Raw genomic sequence first — 19584 nt, 5'->3', positions numbered from 1 at the left:
TAAATTCAATACATTTTCCCAAGGAGTTAACTTTTTTAAGCTCTGTTTTCCTACAAGTGTATGTTGTACATGTAGGAACCCACAACTGTAGATTTGATTTTCAGGCCATTTGGCATCAGATAACCAACTGCAAATCATTATTTTGAAACAGATCGCTATAATCTGCAGCTCGATGAAGCCACGGCACAGAATTCCTACTTGGAAACTATATTCTTTAACCTGACAAACAGGTGCTAACTGCTTACCTTGTTCTCAGATCTCTAGTTTCTCACTAAGATCTTTCCCCTTTTATTCTTTTAAGGACGCTCATTAAAACCAGAAGTGTGTTAGAGGGCTGAAAACACAGAGCCACACAAGACTGTCAGTATGTGAGGAGCTGAACTCTCCAAGGGAAGGCTATGAAATGTTATTGCCAGCTCTGCTGCAGTAAGACAAACTGCCACAGAAAGCCACGTCCATTCTCATCTATTAAGGGAGGTCAGCTGAAAATAAGTCACAGAGGAAGTCAACCAAGATAGTAAAGTGCCCCCACTTGCCTTGCAATAACGAGGAGTGTGTATGAAAAATGTTTAATAATATGAGGAAGCTTTATCACCACCCTCACTTGTTTTTAAATCCTTCACTGGACTTTCATCTTGCACAATTTCTATTACTCCCAATGATGCTAATGCATGAGCTGGAAGAGTGTGACCCACCAAGTATTACAGCTTTAAGCTGCCATTTAGTATCAAATTTCTCTCTTAAGTGAGGATTGCTGAATACGTGAAGCACAGAGCTATAATATATACTCCATTAAAAGCAGTCCAGAGAATGTGACATTCTTCTTATCATATTACCTCAGTTACTGACAGAATAATATAATTATGATTCACATTGGAGTGGCCTACAGAATGGATTTAATCAAATTTTAATATAAAATATGGCCACTTAGAGCATATTCCATTCAGTGGCTTGTGCAGTCAAGCTTCTGGGTAGGGGGAGGAAGTGCAGCTATCATTCCCAGTAACAGGACAACAATTGCTTTTAAGTCAAATATGGCATCAGGATGGTTAAGCACACATTAGAGGATGCACTGGTGTCACTGCTATTGTGCTGTACTATGTATATAATTCGGCATGGATGACTGCTGTGTCACTTTCAGTCCCTTAAGCTTACAATACAAAGACCTCAAATAAATTGGTATCTCAGTGTGTCTAGCAAGGAATACGTAATTCATTCACTAGGAAAAATTCCTAAGCTTGTACATTCAGGCAGACCAAGTGGCTGGATTCTGTTCTGAAGGACATTAGTGCAAATTCAGAGCATAGTCATCAAAAGCACACCAGTTCTGACTGCGTTGGTATCTCCTGATTTGATTATAAACAGATGACTTAGAAGTTCAGTGTATTCCATTGATTAGATCTTGAGCAACTCCAGATGCAAGGAGATACTGTGCTAAGTGTGTAAAATTCTCACCTCATGGATAAATTTTCAGAGAATCCACTTGGGAACTCTGGTTTGAAGTGTTCAGATATGAAGCTAAACACAGAAAAGGCACAAAGGATACAAGACATGAGAGGTGCTAGATACAAAAGGCATTTTGCATGAGCTTAGGCTCATTCTGCACATCTTCTGCAGCACAGAAACTCAGATTTGCTGCTCTTCAGTTTTAAGGCTCTAGCAAGTCATTTGCACTCTGGTAACAGGAAGAGCTGTGCCAAGCTAAAATTTCAGTGCCAGTTACCTTTTACTTTTCTGCATCCAAGTCTACCCATGCACTTTACAACTATTCACATTTTATCCATTTGACTATGATATCCTAGCTGTTTATGAGTTTTTCTTCCTGAAGGTAGCCCACGAATTCCCTGAATATCATTAATGGGTTTTGCAGTTGTTTTATTTTGTTGGAGTTTGGCTTTTAGGGTTTTTTTGTTTGTTGCTTTTTTTAAAAATCCCAGTCCATCTGCTACTCTCCTAGGGCTCTCATCACAACCCTTACTGCCTCAGAGCATCTGTTTCCTTTATTCTTTCCTTACAATAGATCCAAGTGCTATTTTCCCTTTGCTTTCCTCTGTTAACTTCTTGTTCGTTTCTGTCTGCTGTGTCTGATCATCTTTGTTCATCCACAGAATTAGCCCACAGTTTGGCTGAAAGACACATCAAAGACCATGTAGTTTCAATCCCCCTTCCATGGGCAGGGACACCTTCCATGAACGAGAACAAAACTAGAACAGGCTTCCCAAAGCACTATCCAGCCTGGGATGAGGCATCCACAACTTCTCTGGGTAACCTCTCTGGGTTCCGGGGTGTCACCACCCTCACTGTAAAGAAGTTTTTCCTTACATTTAATCTAGATCTACCCTCCATAAGTGTAGTATCACCACAGAGCCTTGTGAGAAGTCCCACTCCAGATCACTTGTAGTCCTTTAGGTACTGGAAGGCCTAAATCTCCCCAGAGTCTTCTCTTCCCCAGCCTTCTCCATCTTCTGATCTCAGCCAAAACAGAGCAGCAACCGCTCCTCCCTGACATTACAAGTCTCACTGATTTTCAGGTCATGAACCCTGATGACGTTTTGCCTGTTAGAAATTTACTCTTACATTCCTTTGCCTCTGTGCAGTTGAAGATCATCCTTCTTTTCCACTTTTTTCACTCTGAATTTACTAGTTCTTCTCCCTCATTACAAAGTATGGGAATTGCCAGATATCCCACTTCCCACAAGCATTTTTACAAATACTGTTTCAAACCCTCCATTTCCATCTTTAACCTCTTGCAGTCTGTCTTTTCACTAAAGGCTTTTTTTACAGCTGTCAGTACACTCAGGATTTCAAGAATTGGTATCTTCTTGTGTTTATGACGGACCCTTCTTCAGATCATTCACATTTCACTCCCTACCCCTACCTCAGCAGTGAAAGAGGCAGGCAGGTGAATAGGAAGGGACAGACTCAGCCACACCAAGTGCATGAGACATCAAGTCCTTTATCCCATGAGGGCAGGAAAACACGGAAAGGAAAAAACAGAAAGGCAAAGATAAGAAAGATATGGAAGTAAAGAAAAGGACAAAGAATTCTAAGAAATTCAAGCACAGTTAGAAGACAAGAATAAAGGAATGAAAACTGTATGCAGTAAAGGCTGAAACAGAAAAAGAAAAAAAATAATAGCGGGAGAAATATTTGAAACTTAAAAGGATATTTTAAAACCCCTAAGATTAGGTGGGTAAGCTCAGTTACAATTTTAGGAAAAGAAATACAACGCCCTAATACAATGAAATGTCAATGAAAATCACTTTGTCTTAGCAGAAGGTATATAAAATTCAAAATATTTCTCAAGTTTTTACTAATCCTTATCTTTTTCTTGAAAACAGGGAAGGAATGGGCTTGGTTTGATCAGCTATTCCAAGTCAGTGGTGCAGCTCTACAACCATGGCAACAAAGAGCTGACTCCCTGCTGCCAGATCTCACATGGGAGCTGCAAAGCAGGGCAGCACTGGGATCATGATCAGCACTGAGAGAAGCGCTGAGGTTTTAGAGCTCTGTTACAGCACAGCTACTTCTTGTGTTTGTTACCACACGTGCCAGTTGCAGCAGGCCTCACTTGGTTGAGGATTATTTTCCAAGGAATTTACAATGGTAACAGCTTTTTAAGTCTATCAGTATCATACATTAAAAATAATTTTTTTCTCCTCAGAGCTAGACAAAAAGCTAAGGAAAACCTGTTTTGTTTAAAAACATGTACCTTACCTCCAAACAGAATATTTCTTTTTCCCAGGTTATTAAAAATAAACAAGAAATCCACTATATTTTAACTGAAGAGTGGGTTCAAAGACCAACTCAAAAGTACAGATAACTTCAAACAAAATATAACCTATTGAACTGATGTCTACATAAATTCTATTTGATTAAAATTATGCTTAGTTGTTAATATATAAACATAAAATTTATAATGAATACAGATGTCAATATCTAAACATGCTATTTATAATGAAGATGGACCATTAAACACTGTGATAATTGTCAGAAATACTTCAACAAACAACAGAAGTGTGTTATACAGAATTAAAATATTAGATAGTCATCTTCAAAGTTAATGTAGGATATCCCAATCTCAAGATCATTCCTTTTTCAGGTAGAAGAATGAGTTTTTGGTTTGTTTCCTAATTTACACGTTTTAGAATAATCTACAATATAACTATGGTACTTCCATCAGTTCCAGAAATAGGCCCTTTCTGTACTACCTTTCCATTTATCAAGGCCATGATGAATACAAAAATCAAAACTACTATAAATTATCACAATAAAGCCATTGAATATATCAGAAGTGGAGCAAAGAAAGATGCTGAAGTAATCTGTCTTGCCAAGTGGAATGACAGAAAAGGAGAGGCGCAGGGGGCAATGCTATGCATGGAAGAGAAATCAATGGAAGGGTCTCTGTTTCCCTGACTGCTTGGTATATTATCCTGCCCAGTTCTATCTGCTAGGTTGATACTGTGCTGCCACAACCATGAGAGCCTCGATGATTGTATTGACAAGAAATCATGATCTACAGCAGATCTGCTTTTACGGAATGGCCGGATAAGCCCTTCCATTAACAATACTAATCAGATAAAGTATTCCTAATGGATGACCCAGCATCTGGTTAGAGTGAACTGCTCTGTTTAGTATCTATATGCTGTGTTTTTCATCCGAGATCAAGATGTCACTGCTAAGAATTTATACACTAGGTTTGGAAAATTATTTATAATTCTCTCTACATCCGCTGCAACTTTGGAAAACAGAGAGCTAGTTCTTCATTGCTGTCATTAAATCAGATTATTCTCATGCATTGCTAAAGGTTTCCATGACCCAAAACCAAACAAGGGTCAAACCTGTAAAGACTCATGAGGAATTTATTTTTAAATTTATGTATTCACTTTTTGTTCCTGGTGTAAAGGAACATTTATCTATTAAAATGTGTCCTGATAATCACACTTCTCGGTGAAACATATTATGAAACTAAAGGTATAACAGCCATTTGACAGATAAATAGCATAAAACCATAGTGCTCTGAGCCCTAATCTCTTCATGTAGCTATAAAATATTTAAAGTATACACTGTTTACAGGCAGTTAAGAGATAGCAGTGATAAATCCCCTTTCAGAGAAAAAAAACCTTGTTCTGTGAGATTTATAGAAATGAGAGAAATCTTAAGAGGTGCAACATCCACAGAATTTACTTGCCAAGAGATTCCCCATGCTCTTCTCCATGAAAAGAATGGCATCTGTGCCAAAGTGAGGATAAAAACGGTTTTCCTTCAGTCCTGTGATGGGTTTACCACCAGCTAAAGCTTTTACAGCAGTTGTCTTCAGTCAGTGAAAATCTCCCTACTGGCAGCACAGATAACAGAACTTGTTTGGCTTTTTTCTCTTGCAGTGTAACATTGCAAAAAGAGAGCAAAACATCACCAATTTGTATCAGCATGATTTTATACCTATCTTGCGGAGTCAGTCCAAAATCTGTTACAGTCTGGACATCAACAAGAAATTGGAACTGAAGTCATATTGTTTTGATCCTTCCCACTTTAGCATGCTTCATAGAAGTGTATCGTCGTCTCTGCAGACTGTAGCTGGCTTTAAATTCAAAGCAAAATTTAGGGCTCTTCCAATGTGGCCCAGAAGACAAATTTTTTGCTTCAATATTGCAAGGTTTACAGTAGAGACACAGGGGCATGTCTCTCTACAGGCAAACACAGAAATTAAAGCTGGAAACTGTTCAAAGGATTTATCCCATTTCAACTTACTGGCTCATCTCCTATAATTTCTTTATTTTTCCTATAGATCAAACATCACCTGCTACTCTATTGGGTCAATCTAGTAAGATACTCTTAAAAAGCCAAGTTACAGAAAAACAAACAGAATTCTTAAACCCCCATGCCCAGGCAAATCCCCAGTTAAAATCTTCTTTTCTTTAATGAGGGTGTTGACTACTGAGGGACAGTTTCTTACCAGCAAGGGCCTTAGAAAGTCAAAAGCTTCCCTCCACCCATGGATCTCTTCTGTTTTAGGTGCAATTGTGATGTGTAACACACTTATAAAAGAACACAAACCATGCCCTAAACTTCCATTGCTTTGGTGTTAAGAACTGGAGCTGCATGAACTGGGAAGAAAAAGGGGTTTTAGAACCCCAGTGATTTTCAAACATGTTTTACTCTGGCCCCCACAAAGTTCTGGAACCTAAATTACTTATACCCAGCAGTACAAGCAATGCTGCATATTGCAAGGCTAACTCATAGAGCACACTTGTTTACTCACATATTGTACAAAGAAGCTAAATGACATTTTCCTATCAGGTTACTAATCTTCTCTCTATAAAAAAAGAGACAATGCAATTTCATCCCTTAAAAGTGGCTTTTACCAACATGCAAATCTCAATTTTACTTTCAATCAATGCAAACCTTGGGTTTTTTCAAGAGTTATCTCTACCTCCCACCAAAACAATGCTGTGCCAAAGCTTTTACAAGGATTACTTGATCTTTTTTAGGTGCAATAAGGTTTGGATGACCTTTCAGCTTTAATGCTTTGATCAAAATATTGTCATGGCCTAAGTAATTTTGATGTGGTCTAGCGCCACACAGCAACAATGCCCGGGGTTATTTCTGTGTATCTTTTTGCCAAATTATGCTGCCTTCCACCTGTGGCTGGAAACAGGTGCCAAGTAACTCTAAGTGAACTCTCATGTGTCTTCTCCATTTTTCTTTAAACTTAAACAGCTTTAAGCCTTACAGAATGCAGCTCTACAGGACCATGCCAAAAATACAATAAAGCAGATCTTAATCCAGCACAGTTCATTTAGCTCCTTTAAGGACAGAGACAGTAAAAATGTTTGCCCTTAGCTTTATTTGGTACTTTTCAGCCCCAAAGCACAACAGGAGGGTGGACAATTCAAGAAACAGGAGAGTTTTGGTAAAAGGAGGATTTGAGCTGTCAATTTCTACAGTTTCCAAGGCTTTAAGGATTTTTTTTTTTCTCCCTAAAATAGAAATAATAAAGAAATGAACCTTTTATAAATAAGCTAGTCTTGCCTACCCTGCCTTTATGAGGAGCATCAAAAAGCACAGACTGTAAGAAGGACAGAGGGCAGCTGCAGCTTGGTGTCAGCTCAGCCATTCTCACCTGGGTTTCTGCCTGAGCACTGAGCCCAGAAGGAGCAGACGGCAAAGGACCAAGCAGTCCCACGAGGACCAGGCTGGAGAGGGCAAAGCAGTCCCAGATTTTTTACAGGGCGATGGGTGGGATCAGCTCCAACACACTGACTGCTGCAACCATGCTCTTCCACGAGTGCTTTTCAAAACTAAGGTCATACGTACAGGAAACAGTTTTTCACCTGTGGCTTGTGGGTCATATTGATGCTGTATATCCTTCTGTAGGGATAGGAAAGTACACAGTTGAAGAAGTACCTCTCATTACCAATAAGCATCTTCTGACCACTGCTTAAAGGCAGGTGCTTTCATGAAAGAGCTGAAAGCAACATTTGTGTCAATAAATTCATAGGAGTAAGTTGTCAGGAATCCCTCTGACTATTCTTACCAGTAGTATGGCATCACAGTGCATCACAGTAACATGGCATCACCTGGCTGCTGCTTCAGCTCTAATAGGTCTGTGATTTAACTGTGAGAAATTCTCAGCCTCAGTCATTCTGCTCTTCTGGCATCATAAGCATGTACCCCAGAGTTTAATTACTCAGCTAAAATGTTGCTGTCAACCCTATACATATAATGTAAGGAAAAGGTGATTTTCACTAAGGAATTCATCTATTCATTTCCTTTCAGGGTCATTCCTTTAATTTGTTGCTCAGCTGTCCTTTTATTTTTATAAGACTCACTTGCTGTGTTAGCAATTCCAAAATGATTTGAGGTTAGCATGGCTTCCCAACCCACTCCCCCCAGAAAAAAAAGATAGATTGCTGGGGGTAGTAGTGAAAGGATCTTTAGGAAAAGGGGCCAGTTTTGCTTTGAGGCTGGCATTATTTAGGTTATTTAGATAACCTGCTGGCTTCAGGCAACATCACAAAATGAAATTATATGGTTTCAGTAAAATGAAAGGAGGAAGGTCACCAATATCACAGCAGTGCTCCAGTAAAATGCAGTACAATTAAACTCCATGAGCTGCAGCTTCCCTACCTGCATTCAGAGCGGTCTGCAACGCCTACAAGCCCCAGTCACCTGAACTGAAATAATGTTTTCCTGCTCAAGACTGCTGCCAAAGGCTATGATCAGACATGAGCATATTCCATGAAGATGACAGTTACTTGAGATGACAGCTACTTTGAGGGGAACAAAAGTCTGGGCTGATGTCCACTCCAGGCAATCCCAGTGATTTCAGTGCATAATTCAGGTAACAGCAACCTCCTACGAGCTCCATGCAAAAAAAAAAAAAAAAAAAGACAGCAGGGAATTCCAAATAAAAAAAAAAAACCCAACAATGCCACATCACCAAAACCACTGTGTTCTGTCACAAAAAAGCCAAATTTCACCCTTAACATGTCTTAGTGCTGACCTCTTCCTATAAACCTTCAAGCAAAAATATCACATGTATACATAAAATAAAAGACTATAAACACGTATGAATGAGCTCTGACCTTCCTTCTGGCTTGTCCATATGACTAAAATAATGACATCTGCTTAAGGTCAGAGGTCCAGAATATTCGAATGCTGTGCCTGTAGCACATGTGTTCCGAAGGCAGCCTACACTGTCATGGATAATTATGACATCTAGGGTAGGCACATCTGTTCCATTTACCGTGGTCAATTTTGGGTTTTTTTGAGTATAAATACAAATAAACCTTGATCCCAGAACTACAAGACATCTTAATTATAATGGGAGATCTCTTTGGCAAGACTGATCATTTAAAATTAAGTGGAAAACATAATTTTTTTTAACTAATCAAACTTTTCATTTGCATTTAAATTTTCAGTACATTGGATAATTATGCAAGCAGTCTAGGAAAGCTCCATGCTGATGTTTCAACACAGAAAGATCTCATTAGAGAAGGACCATAAGAAATGAACGGCTATACTCTGGTTACAAATCATGTGATCCATTAGTAGGATGGGGGCAGGAGGGAAAGACATTAACATCACCATAGAGAAATGTTCTGCTAACTCAGTCTCGCTGGTTTTCTGAAAACAAGGAAATATATTTTCAGGTCAGTGATTTTCAACTGTTTTCAATTCACAGATCCCTAAACATTTTCCAGCAGATATGTAGACCTTTCAATAGCAACATTAAGCCCAAGGCAAAATGCTTGCTTTTCATATTTACCTGCCATGGGTTTCTGAGATACGGTTCACATATGGGTTGGCTGAAAAACATTTTTTCAAAGACACGTTTTTATCAGAATTTACCTGTTTTGCTTAGAATACTTCTATCACAGCCTTCCTCAAAAGGAAGGGGAAGGAAGAGACACCTTACTCGTGGTTCTGCAGACAAGATTTCTTTGAACTAAAGCCACAGATGCTTACATTTTCAGGTCTCTTTGCCACGGATGGGTTTAGCTACAAACTGCATTGCAAACCTTTATTGTGTAGTTTATCAGCCTTCCCTTACACAGGACAGTACCCGTGTCTGTCTATCCGAGACTGACCTTCAGCACGTGAGATCTGCACCTGGTCCTGGTTCAGAGCCAGAATGTCTGGACCTAATTTACACACCAAGTGAAATGCCAATACACAATCTAGGGCCCAGGGAGACACAGACCTGCTACCCTGGAGAAGTCCTGCATATGTGAGTGTCCTGAGCATCACCTCCATTTGTTCAAGAATTACCACACGTGGAACCAACCAATAGAACACTTATTTTTATTTATTTTAGTTGCCTGCAGAATTTCTTCCTTCCCTCAGTTCCACTGGAGCCAGGGCCTGCTGCTCTGACAGATGTACATCCTCTCCATATTTCCTTTGGGAGAATCTCATGCACCTATTTAGCCACAGATACGACTCACAAAAAGGGGCCTGCCGGGATTATGTGGTCTATGAGGAGACTCTTCTACATGACAGATGCCCCCTCAGGCACTTGGAAACAAAAGCATCTTTCTGCCCACTAAGCACTGAAGTTCCTGGAACATTTAGTTCAATCCATGTTTTGTACACATTTTGTTTGTGAAGGCATGCATCCCTACTGCTCTTCATAGAGAGTTCTTGGTGAAGGCATTTAAAAAAAACAATAATTTGAACAGGGTTCTTCCTGGCTATGTACTTCCTCTTTCCTAATCCCTTTCCAAATTCTGACTAAAGGTTTGAGCTCCAGCTCTAACTCTGGTGATTGTCAAAGGCACCTCATGGCTGCTGGTGATATACTCTACTACAGAGAGGAAAGGACAATGCAGTCACCAGGCACTGGTGAAGGCCCAACCTAGATAATTATGCAGGCTCTTTAAAATAACAGAAACACCTCCCCTTAATATTTTATACAGAAAATAATAATTCAAAAAATACTCAGAAAAATTCCTATGTTGAGATAGTAAAATTTGATAGAAAACATGAAAAAAACCTTGATAGGTTGACAGAATCACCAGAAAGAATTCTTATGTGTTTATATGATGCAGGCAAGAATAATCTCATTTTTTCCATGGTGATTTTCATGTTAGCCATTCCCCCATCTACAGAGTGTTAACAGTTCTGTCCCTTGCTAACACACTGTGGAAATCCCTTTCTTGGCAAATATCATCATCAAGGGGACAATTTCCCAGAGAAATCTGGCTCACATTCAAGATTCTTTGTGAGGATCAAAAATGGATCAGAAGTGGGGGGAGAGGAATTCATGAGCGCATCAACCAGGAAAGCCGTATGCATCTACTCTTGCACTTGATCAAGAAAAATAAAATTGTTTTCTTTTAGTCTCTGTCTGACTGACTAACATTGTGGCTGAGTCAACATCTCTCACTTGCAACTGGGTGCAGCCATGACATCAGAGAAATCCTGATCAAGTACATGAAATAACACCAGAAATCTTCATTGAGAACAAAAGATGCAGAACAGAGACTGGTACACTTTTTCCCCCCAACAAGCTATAACATCCTAAAACATCTAGAGTTCATATCTGTATTACTATAAATCTGCAAAGAACTCAAATAAAAATTTGACTCTAGGAATCTGGTCCAGAGTGGCTTCAAGGAATAATTGACTACTTCAGAAAAAAAATCTTTCTGATTTTTGGATAAAATAAAATGTATGACTTTCCTTTTTGTGGCCATGAAAACTTATTGAGTATCTTTGTTACTTGCCAATTGGGCTGCTTAGCTAGAGAAGATCAAAAGTCATGTTAATAAAACTACTAAAAAATAAAACAACAAAAGAAACATGCTATTGAAACTTGCACTGCAATTTATTACCCTTGCTTTACAATAATAAAGTCAATTTGAAATATAAAGGCTTGCCTTTGCAAAGAATACTGCCACACATAAAGTAACTCAGATCATACCAGAAAGGGCCTCCTTACCATTGGTAGCTGCCTGATCGGTGGGCACAGAGAAGAAATAGAGAGTGAACCCCAGACACACAGCCCTCCCAGCAGTATGAACTAGTACACTTTCCATTGGTCCTAAACTGTTGTGGAACTGACTGTTCCACAGCACTTTGCAACTTAACTCTCCTGAGCTGGTCACTTTTCTGATATCTTAAGTGCACAAAATGATTGTTACTGATTTGTGTGTTACATTTTCTTTGGCAGACCAGGCAATAAAAAAACAAAAAAAAAGAAGGGTGGGGGTAAAAAGCAGGGAGGCAGGGGCAGGGGAGGGGAAAGAGAGGACAAGGAAGGGACAGAACAGCTCCTGCCTCTCTAAGCATTCCCTGTGCCATTCCAATTTAAAGACAGATTTTTGACAAGCACCCTGGTGGTCGCGTTCATTGCAAGCCAAAGGACGAAGCAATTAAGGTGCAAGGATTACCCAGACACAAAAAGCAGTCAGGATACAACAACTTTAAGTCCACAGTGGTGCTGCGGTATCACCTTCTGATGCCCTAACTCTTCAGAAAATCATCCTTTTCCAGTTCTGATTCCCTGTCAAAATGAATTAATGCACAGTCAGTGGGTCCCAGCTGCCTTACTCCCAGCCCAGTGCCAGCAACGTTTAGAGACTTCATGTCCCAAATGCAGCTGGGTCCCAGCTCAGCCTGGGATTCATTCCTCAGCCTGTGAATGAGGAGGCACAGGCTCAGCTGAGGGAACAGAAAGGGGAGTGTTACATGCAGCAGTCACTCACGTCCTATGCCCACCTCATCTCTGGATCCTCTAATGGGTACAGACTTCCCCCTGCTCCCAAGGAAACTCTGTGACTAGGAGCTTGTTTTCATATTTAACCTTGCAAGGGTAGCTGAGTACAATGCAAGTGAACCTACTACAAATTACTGCTCAGATCTCCAAAGTCTGGTTTGTTTGCAAAGTAATCCTCCCCAAAAAACAAATGCCGACTCAGGAGCAGACGTAGTTGGATTTCCAGTGTCTGTGAGGTGAAGCTGTGGAATGATGGCCACTTCTGCTCATCCCAGAAGGTACAGACATAAGACAACAACCAGTCCATGCAGCACAACTGCCTGCTGTCAGCAGATTAACCAAGCAATGTGGTTTTGTTTAAAAAAAAAAAAAAAAAAAAAAAAAAAAAAAAGAAAGAAAAAGGAGAGAAAAAATTTTAAAAGCCCCAAAATGCAGAAAAACGAAAACCCAACCAAACCAAAACCCAACCAAAATCCACAAAATAAAAAGCTCCAAAATACACCCCTATTCTCTCTCTCTGGCAATTCAGCCTCAAGCAGCATGGTCACATGCTCCCCACCCATGCCTTGCCTCCTAACAGTGCTGTAAGCGCCTATAAATACCATGGGGATGCACACTTGTGGTGTGGAACCCACTCACACTTTCTGCTCCCTGGCCTCATCTCCAGATGCCAGACAGACCTGCAGGGCTGGAAGGACACTCCCAGGCTTTTGCCCCCGGCCACAGTAACATGGCAGCATCAATTGTTTCGGAAACCAAACAATACAGGGAGTTCCAGCTGTACAAGTAGAAACCAAACTGCTTCTTTTGATCTGGAGAACCTGTTATCTCTCTACATGTCTGTCTTTCACCACACATTTTTCTTTTGCTATTTACGTACTACAGCACAAACCTCCTAGGCAGGTCATTAATCTGAAATGACGTCAAGTAGATACATGAAATAAATAACTAGCCCCTTCAATATCCCAAACCCAGGCACTCATGAATGCACTCATCCTCTGGAATGCCCCTCCCCACCCTTCTGTTAACAGCAATGCCATGGGCATTCAAGAGCCCTGTTCTACAGATCAGGGAAGCAAACCAGGAATAACCATCCTGAGCCCCTTGGCTCCCAGCACAGTCTGGCAAGACAAGCTCCCATCCAATAGCCCAAGACAGACTTTAGGAAGCAGCCACTAATTTAATGAGCAGATGGTAATCGAAGCCATGTCTCTGCAGATTCAGTGGCAATAAGGTATAAGACTCCAGCACTGGGGTTTGAAAACTTTCTCCAAATGGCTTAAATTTTCTCCCTGAATCCTGTTACTTTCTAATTCCAGTTCAAGTTTTGCAGTACTTCCCTTTTCCTTGGGCTTCCTTTGGACTGCATTTCAACTTTGCAATACTAACACTATTCTCACAGATCTCAGTGACTGCAAACTTCAAAAGGGAACACACTGGATTCATTAGACTACTTAATGACATTCATTCTGGCACTAATCTTAAAGCACTTTAAGTATTTAAAACTTTTTAAACTACTATATTAAATAACCAGTATAACCTAGCAGTCAAAATGGATTTGCCAGAATTGGCAAGGACCTCCACCACAGGAGGAAGCAAGCACATTTTAAAGACAGCTTGCCTTACTCAACCTTCCCTTGAGTTAAAACAAGAGTCATCCCTGCAGCAAAACATTTCTTAAATATTACAGCAATGTTTAATTTTTTTCAATTGAAGATGATGAAACAAATTAATCTCTGGCACAGACTAGTATGAAAGAAAATAAGAAATGAGACCACTTACGACAATGCTAAGCCTGGATGGGAAGAATAAGAAACCAGTGGTGATATAATTGGCACATAATCTTTTAAGAGTTTACACCTGAATAGGTAGATGAATTTGATAATCAAGCAACAAACTGATTTTCTACTAGTTCTGAAATTCTAGAATTCACTCAAGCAAGTATACAAGATGCCAGTAGTGTGAGCTTTTCCACAGATAAGCAGCTCTGGAAGGAAGTAAAAGTTTCTAAATGTTACTCAAGGGAGGAGCAGTAGCTGTAGAGAAAGAATTAGACAAGTAGGATAAATTTAGCTGAAAAAGACTACTGAATTGGAAAATGTACACTACGAGTAAATTACAGTAAGCTAAAATAAAGATTTTTTAAGTATAAAAGTTACTAGAGATGTCATTAATAAAACCACATGGCATTTCTATGTAATTTGATTTAAGAATGTAATTCATTGTTGGTTCATACAAACTGAAAACATTTTGAATTCAAGATAAGATAAATTAGACAGTTCAGAGCTTTGATGCACTGAGGGCATAAGTGTGGAATGAGGAGCCAAATCAACCAAGCATCTAAAAATTTAGAGGCCTCCTAAGCACAGAAACTGAAGTTGATTTTGTGGGAGTCCTACCAGCAGCTGGTCTTATATGCAATTCATTTCTTTCTATTTTAGAACTATTATTTTGTTGCTCTCTTGAAATAAAAAAAAAAGGACAATTACACATGATAATTAACCAAAACCCAAACATATTTCCAGTAAAGATGAAATTTTTTTTTTTAAGCATTAAGCTCATGAACGTTGGGGGAAATATTTTCCACCTTCTCATTTGATTTGTCTTTGTCTACAAGAGAACAGTAATCCACAGACATTTGAAATGTGTGGAAGCAGAAAACAAGGAAATGTTTACTCACAATAAGTAAAGCTATTCTTGCTTTACACTGGAATATAAGTGATATCAAATGTTTAGAAGCACATGATGCCATCTGAAAAAAGGTTCAATATTTGATTGGAGATTGAAGATTATTTTGCAAATTTGATCTGTTTGCAGGAGAAGCAACTGCTGGTCTTTGATGTGCATGTATCTCATATAAATCCAAGGAGGTAATCATTCCAGAGTACAAAGTCATGATGTGACCACAAATGGAATGTCACATGCAGCTCTTATCTTCACATATTGCAAAAAAAGATATAAAATAACTAGGCATGTACAAAGAAGGCTAACTTAAATGATATAGGAATTGGAGGATAAGACACTCAATATGAAGGCAGACTAAGGAAGCTAAAGTTCTATAATCCAGAAAAGAGGATTGAGCAGAATATGATCATAGTCTATAAATAACCTACAGGTAACAATATAGATGAAAGAAGAGAATTATTAAGAGTCCTGGTACAGGGTAAGATGACAAGCAACTTCCTTGAGCTAAAGAAGGAAAAACTGAACAGAAGAATGTAGGCCAGACATTTGCAAAACTTAATACCCCACAGCAGTATGCAAAATGATTGCATTTAACCAAGGTGGAGTCACTTCACACATGTGGCAGTTCCAAGTAAAACAGGAGAGTCTTCAGCCTCACAGGACACAACCCAGTCCTGTGGCCATCTGCCAAATGAACTGGGGTTTGTTTTGGCTTCTGGGTGCCCAAAAACAGACATTAATTCAAAGGAGACATCGAAGTTGAGTATAAACTTAGAAAACAGGTGTCTACAAGAAGTAATTTTATTTCCTCCTCCACCTTATGGGAGGCAGGTGGTTAGAACTAACCACAGACAGAAAAAATGGCATTAACATGGAAAATGACCCATCATAGCACTTTAAGACTGGGTACATTGGGTGCCCAGGATGTGCCTCAAACAGCAAGAAAAGACTTGCTCCCAGTTATTCCAACTTGCAAATTTTCAAACAGCATCAATATAAGACATACATTCTCATATCAATCACAATGAGTAAGTCAAGATTTACCTCAAAACTGAAAAAAGTGGATACATGCACACAAAAGATCAGCTTCTCCTGTAAACACGTCAGGCTTCCAAAATAATCTTCGATCTCCAATGTGACTTTTCTAATACATTCAACAGACCACCAGAGATCTACAAAATGACAAGAAGCTGGCCTTATGATTAACATGAGGTCCAGAAGGCTGCTATGAATGGGGAATGAGGGGGAAAGTCTGCCTAGAATATGATCTTTTAGTTATTTCACTGCTGAACATTTCAAATGGTTGAAATGAAAATACACAAGTTTTGAAAAGTTTATTCCTACTGAAGCAAAGTGATGATGGACGCAGTAGTGTTCCTGTACTAACCACTAAAGTTTCCTATGTCAATAAAAATATTATCTCCTCTCAGGGATGTGGAAAAAAATCCACACACCAAGGTAAGCTTTTTCTATCCACACATACTGCAAAGATTTTAACTCTCCATTTCCAATCTCATGGACATACCACACTCACTTTCCACTGAGACACTGTATCTTTGCAAACTCGATCCTTTCTCCTTTTACCCCAACAGAAGGAGCCATCCAGGTTTCAAACTCAGAAGCTCTGAAGAGGGCAGTGAAAGTTAGGAGAAATGGATGGAGAAGACAAAGCCTATGAAAACACAATTTCCACGGACAATAGAAACACAGAATCCATAAGGCTGGAAAAGATTCTTAAGATCATTGTGTCCAACCATTAACACAGGATTGCCAAGACCAACACTAAGACCATGTCCCTCAGTGTCACATCTACATGGCATTTCAGTACCTCCAAGGGTGGTGACAAAACCCCTTCCCTGGGCAGCATGTTCCAGTGCCAGATAACCCTTTCAGTAAGTAACTTTTTTCCTGATAGCTAATCTAAACCTCTCCTGGCACAACAGAAGCTGATTCCTCTTGTCCAATCACTTTTTACTTGGAGAAAAAGTTCTTATCCAGATACAAGGTAGAGCAGAATTACACATCACTTTCACAATGAGATGCCATTTTGTAGCCAAAGTCAGTAGCAGTGTCTGGGAACATCATTGTGTCATCATAAAAACTGGATGTAGGAGGACAGAAGATCCCAGAAATCCTCAGGGATTAGACAGCAGTCTGTTCTCATTCTACTGCTTCAACAGATTAATCAAGGAGAAATTCTGCCAGGGATTTTGTGGACATCTCATCCTCAGCATCTTTCTTGTTTGTTACAACTGGGCAAGGCTACCTGGCTACAACTGGGCAAGACTTTTATCATGCTTGATCTTCTGTACACATGTTAAAATTCAGGAAAACCTTCACAGTCTGTTCCAAAGATGTAAGGCAGCAAATCAACGAAATACACTGAAATAGCTATTTCAATTTGCAAAAACTAACCAGGTAAACCATATTAAAACAGAACTAGTTACAAGCACAAGATCATTTCTGGCTAGGAATACAGATCAATGACACTTCAGATTGACAATAAAAGGAAGATATTTATGACTCAGAATCTCCTTTAATACCATTTTTGTCACAAAGTCACTATGCATATATACAAACCATAGGTAGGTATGAAAATTAGGTGCTCAGTGCTTGTACAAAACTATTGAATTTGACCAAGTATTAACTGAACAATATAAGGTTAAAGTTAATATAGATGATGTCATACCTTGCTGATTACACATCATAAATTAAAAAAGGTATTTATTTGAACAAACACATGTCTGTAAGCCCTTCTTTTGTATGAGAATTATAGAGAGACTTTTACAGGCAGCAGCTATTCAGGGCTGCAGACATGAAAGCTTGCCTCAAACATGAGCCACAACCCCATTTTTGTTTATTACCATAGCCTATCCATTTGACATCCACCCTAATAAATGTTCTTAATGAAAAGCATTCAAGTACACACCCTGTTCATTGGCTTTACCCAGAGTGCTGAGGCTCATTAGGCAGATTATCAGTTTTCTGCAAGAGATGTCTGCACACTTTTCAAATTTGACTAATAATCTCTTGAAATAAGGTTTGCAGCAGAAGACATGCTGAGCAAAACTCATCACTAGACTGAATCTATGCTGATGTGATTTTAAAAAAAGTCTTTGCCCTTAGCTTTAGACATATTTGCTGGGACAAAGTGGTTTTATTCTGCGGCTATTCCCAACCCCCCAAAAACTGCAATTACTATTTGGAAAATAAAAGTACCAATCCAAAACAACTTAAACTGAAACATTTCTGTGGTTATTCCAAGCAACAAAGTTTCTCAAACTTTTTTTCAGAAAGCACTAGTAACAGTGAAAATTAGTTTCCTTTTAAACTAGGGCAAACATAAGACAACATTTTGCCCAATTTGCCCACATGCTAGAAACAAAAGCACACGAAAAATTTAATGTAGTATAAAACTGAGAAAGTTGTAGTTAAAGATTCCGGTTAATTTTTTTCAATTGAGTAAGAATTAATATATTTGAAATCAACACAAGCAAGAAAGGATTGTGCAAAAAGCTCACACTCTTCATAAGATAATCCCCTCATGTAAAAAAATAAACGTATCTGAAAAATGTGAATTGCATTAGGAGCATAGGAACTAGAACTTAAACTGATTTAAGGTGTATCTGCAATCTTTCAAGCTTATATTGTATATTTAAAATATATTATTTAGAAATAACATTATTTTCCTGGCAGCTCAGCTATATTTTAATTGAGAGAATTGCATTTTGACGTATTTTTAAGTATGATCTCAGAAGCATTCAGAACTAAAATGTAGGTGACATTTTATTAGTAGCCATAGGCAACCCTCATTATAGCCACTTACATTTTTATTTATCTCTCAATATATACATGATCTCCTTTTAACTTTATTGACTAATAATAATATTAATAATAATAATAATCACTGGAGACTGGATAATTCATGTCTAGGGATGGGAAATCAGAAAGGTCACAAGGTAAAAGAAAACTCCATTTTGCTAGGAACTTTAATGCATTTCTCCTAGGGAAATTCAAGTTGCTTTAGAAAGGTTTAGATGTATATTGGCGGGCCCTTTACACCTGAGCCAAGTAAAAGCCCATCCGTCTGTGCAGAATAATCTGTGTTTAATAAAAGCACAGTAAAATAGATTCCTGTACACTTTTTTTGTAAGGCCTCTCTTGCATTTTATTGCCAGCAGCCCAGTAACTCCACACACCCACTCAAAACATGATTGGGGTTGTTTCTTAACCAGAAGTAAAACAGGCAAGGAAAGGTCATGGTGCTGGGAGATTTCTCTTCAGATGATAAACAGGATTAAAAGTGAATAGATCCTGGTTAGGAGATCACCCTAAAAGGAAAGCCAGGAATGACAAGACACAGCCCAAAGTCCAAACTGTGTGTCAGCAATCTCCTGCTAGCAAGTCTGGGGTCACGAAGTAACTACCAACAAAACTGGATATATACATGCGTATATATATGTATACATACACGTATAAATGCAATCCACCACAAGTGGTGTTCATACAATTGCTCAGTCAAAAACCAAAGTAAACAAAGTAAATGTAGCTAAGGCTACCATTGACCGAAAAAGGGTAATAACAGAAAACATGGAAATATCAGGATAGGACACTTAAATGGTCATACTTCTGCCTTTTATCATCTTCTCACTGAAACTAGAAACCAGGAAGAGAGG

General features: G+C 38.9%; 1 protein-coding gene across 16 annotated transcripts in view; it reads right to left on the bottom strand.

Annotated features, from left to right (window-relative positions):
- The window catches only part of LOC131092157 (poly(rC)-binding protein 3-like), a 495350-nt gene that overhangs the window by 111179 nt on the left and 364587 nt on the right, over positions 1-19584 (bottom strand). The window contains exon 5 of one of the 16 annotated variants that reach the window (XM_058038741.1): positions 2879-2954. The exons of the other annotated variants lie outside the window; for them this stretch is intronic. The gene's annotated coding sequence lies outside the window, so the exon portion shown is untranslated. The remainder of the gene's footprint in view (positions 1-2878; positions 2955-19584) is intronic. 16 annotated transcript variants of the gene reach the window in all.

Source organism: Melospiza georgiana, chromosome 1 (assembly GCF_028018845.1).
Source record: "Melospiza georgiana isolate bMelGeo1 chromosome 1, bMelGeo1.pri, whole genome shotgun sequence".
Taxonomy (NCBI): Eukaryota; Metazoa; Chordata; class Aves; order Passeriformes; family Passerellidae; genus Melospiza; species Melospiza georgiana.
Note: the sequence above shows the minus strand (reverse complement) of the source record. Positions and strands in the feature narration are given on the sequence as shown.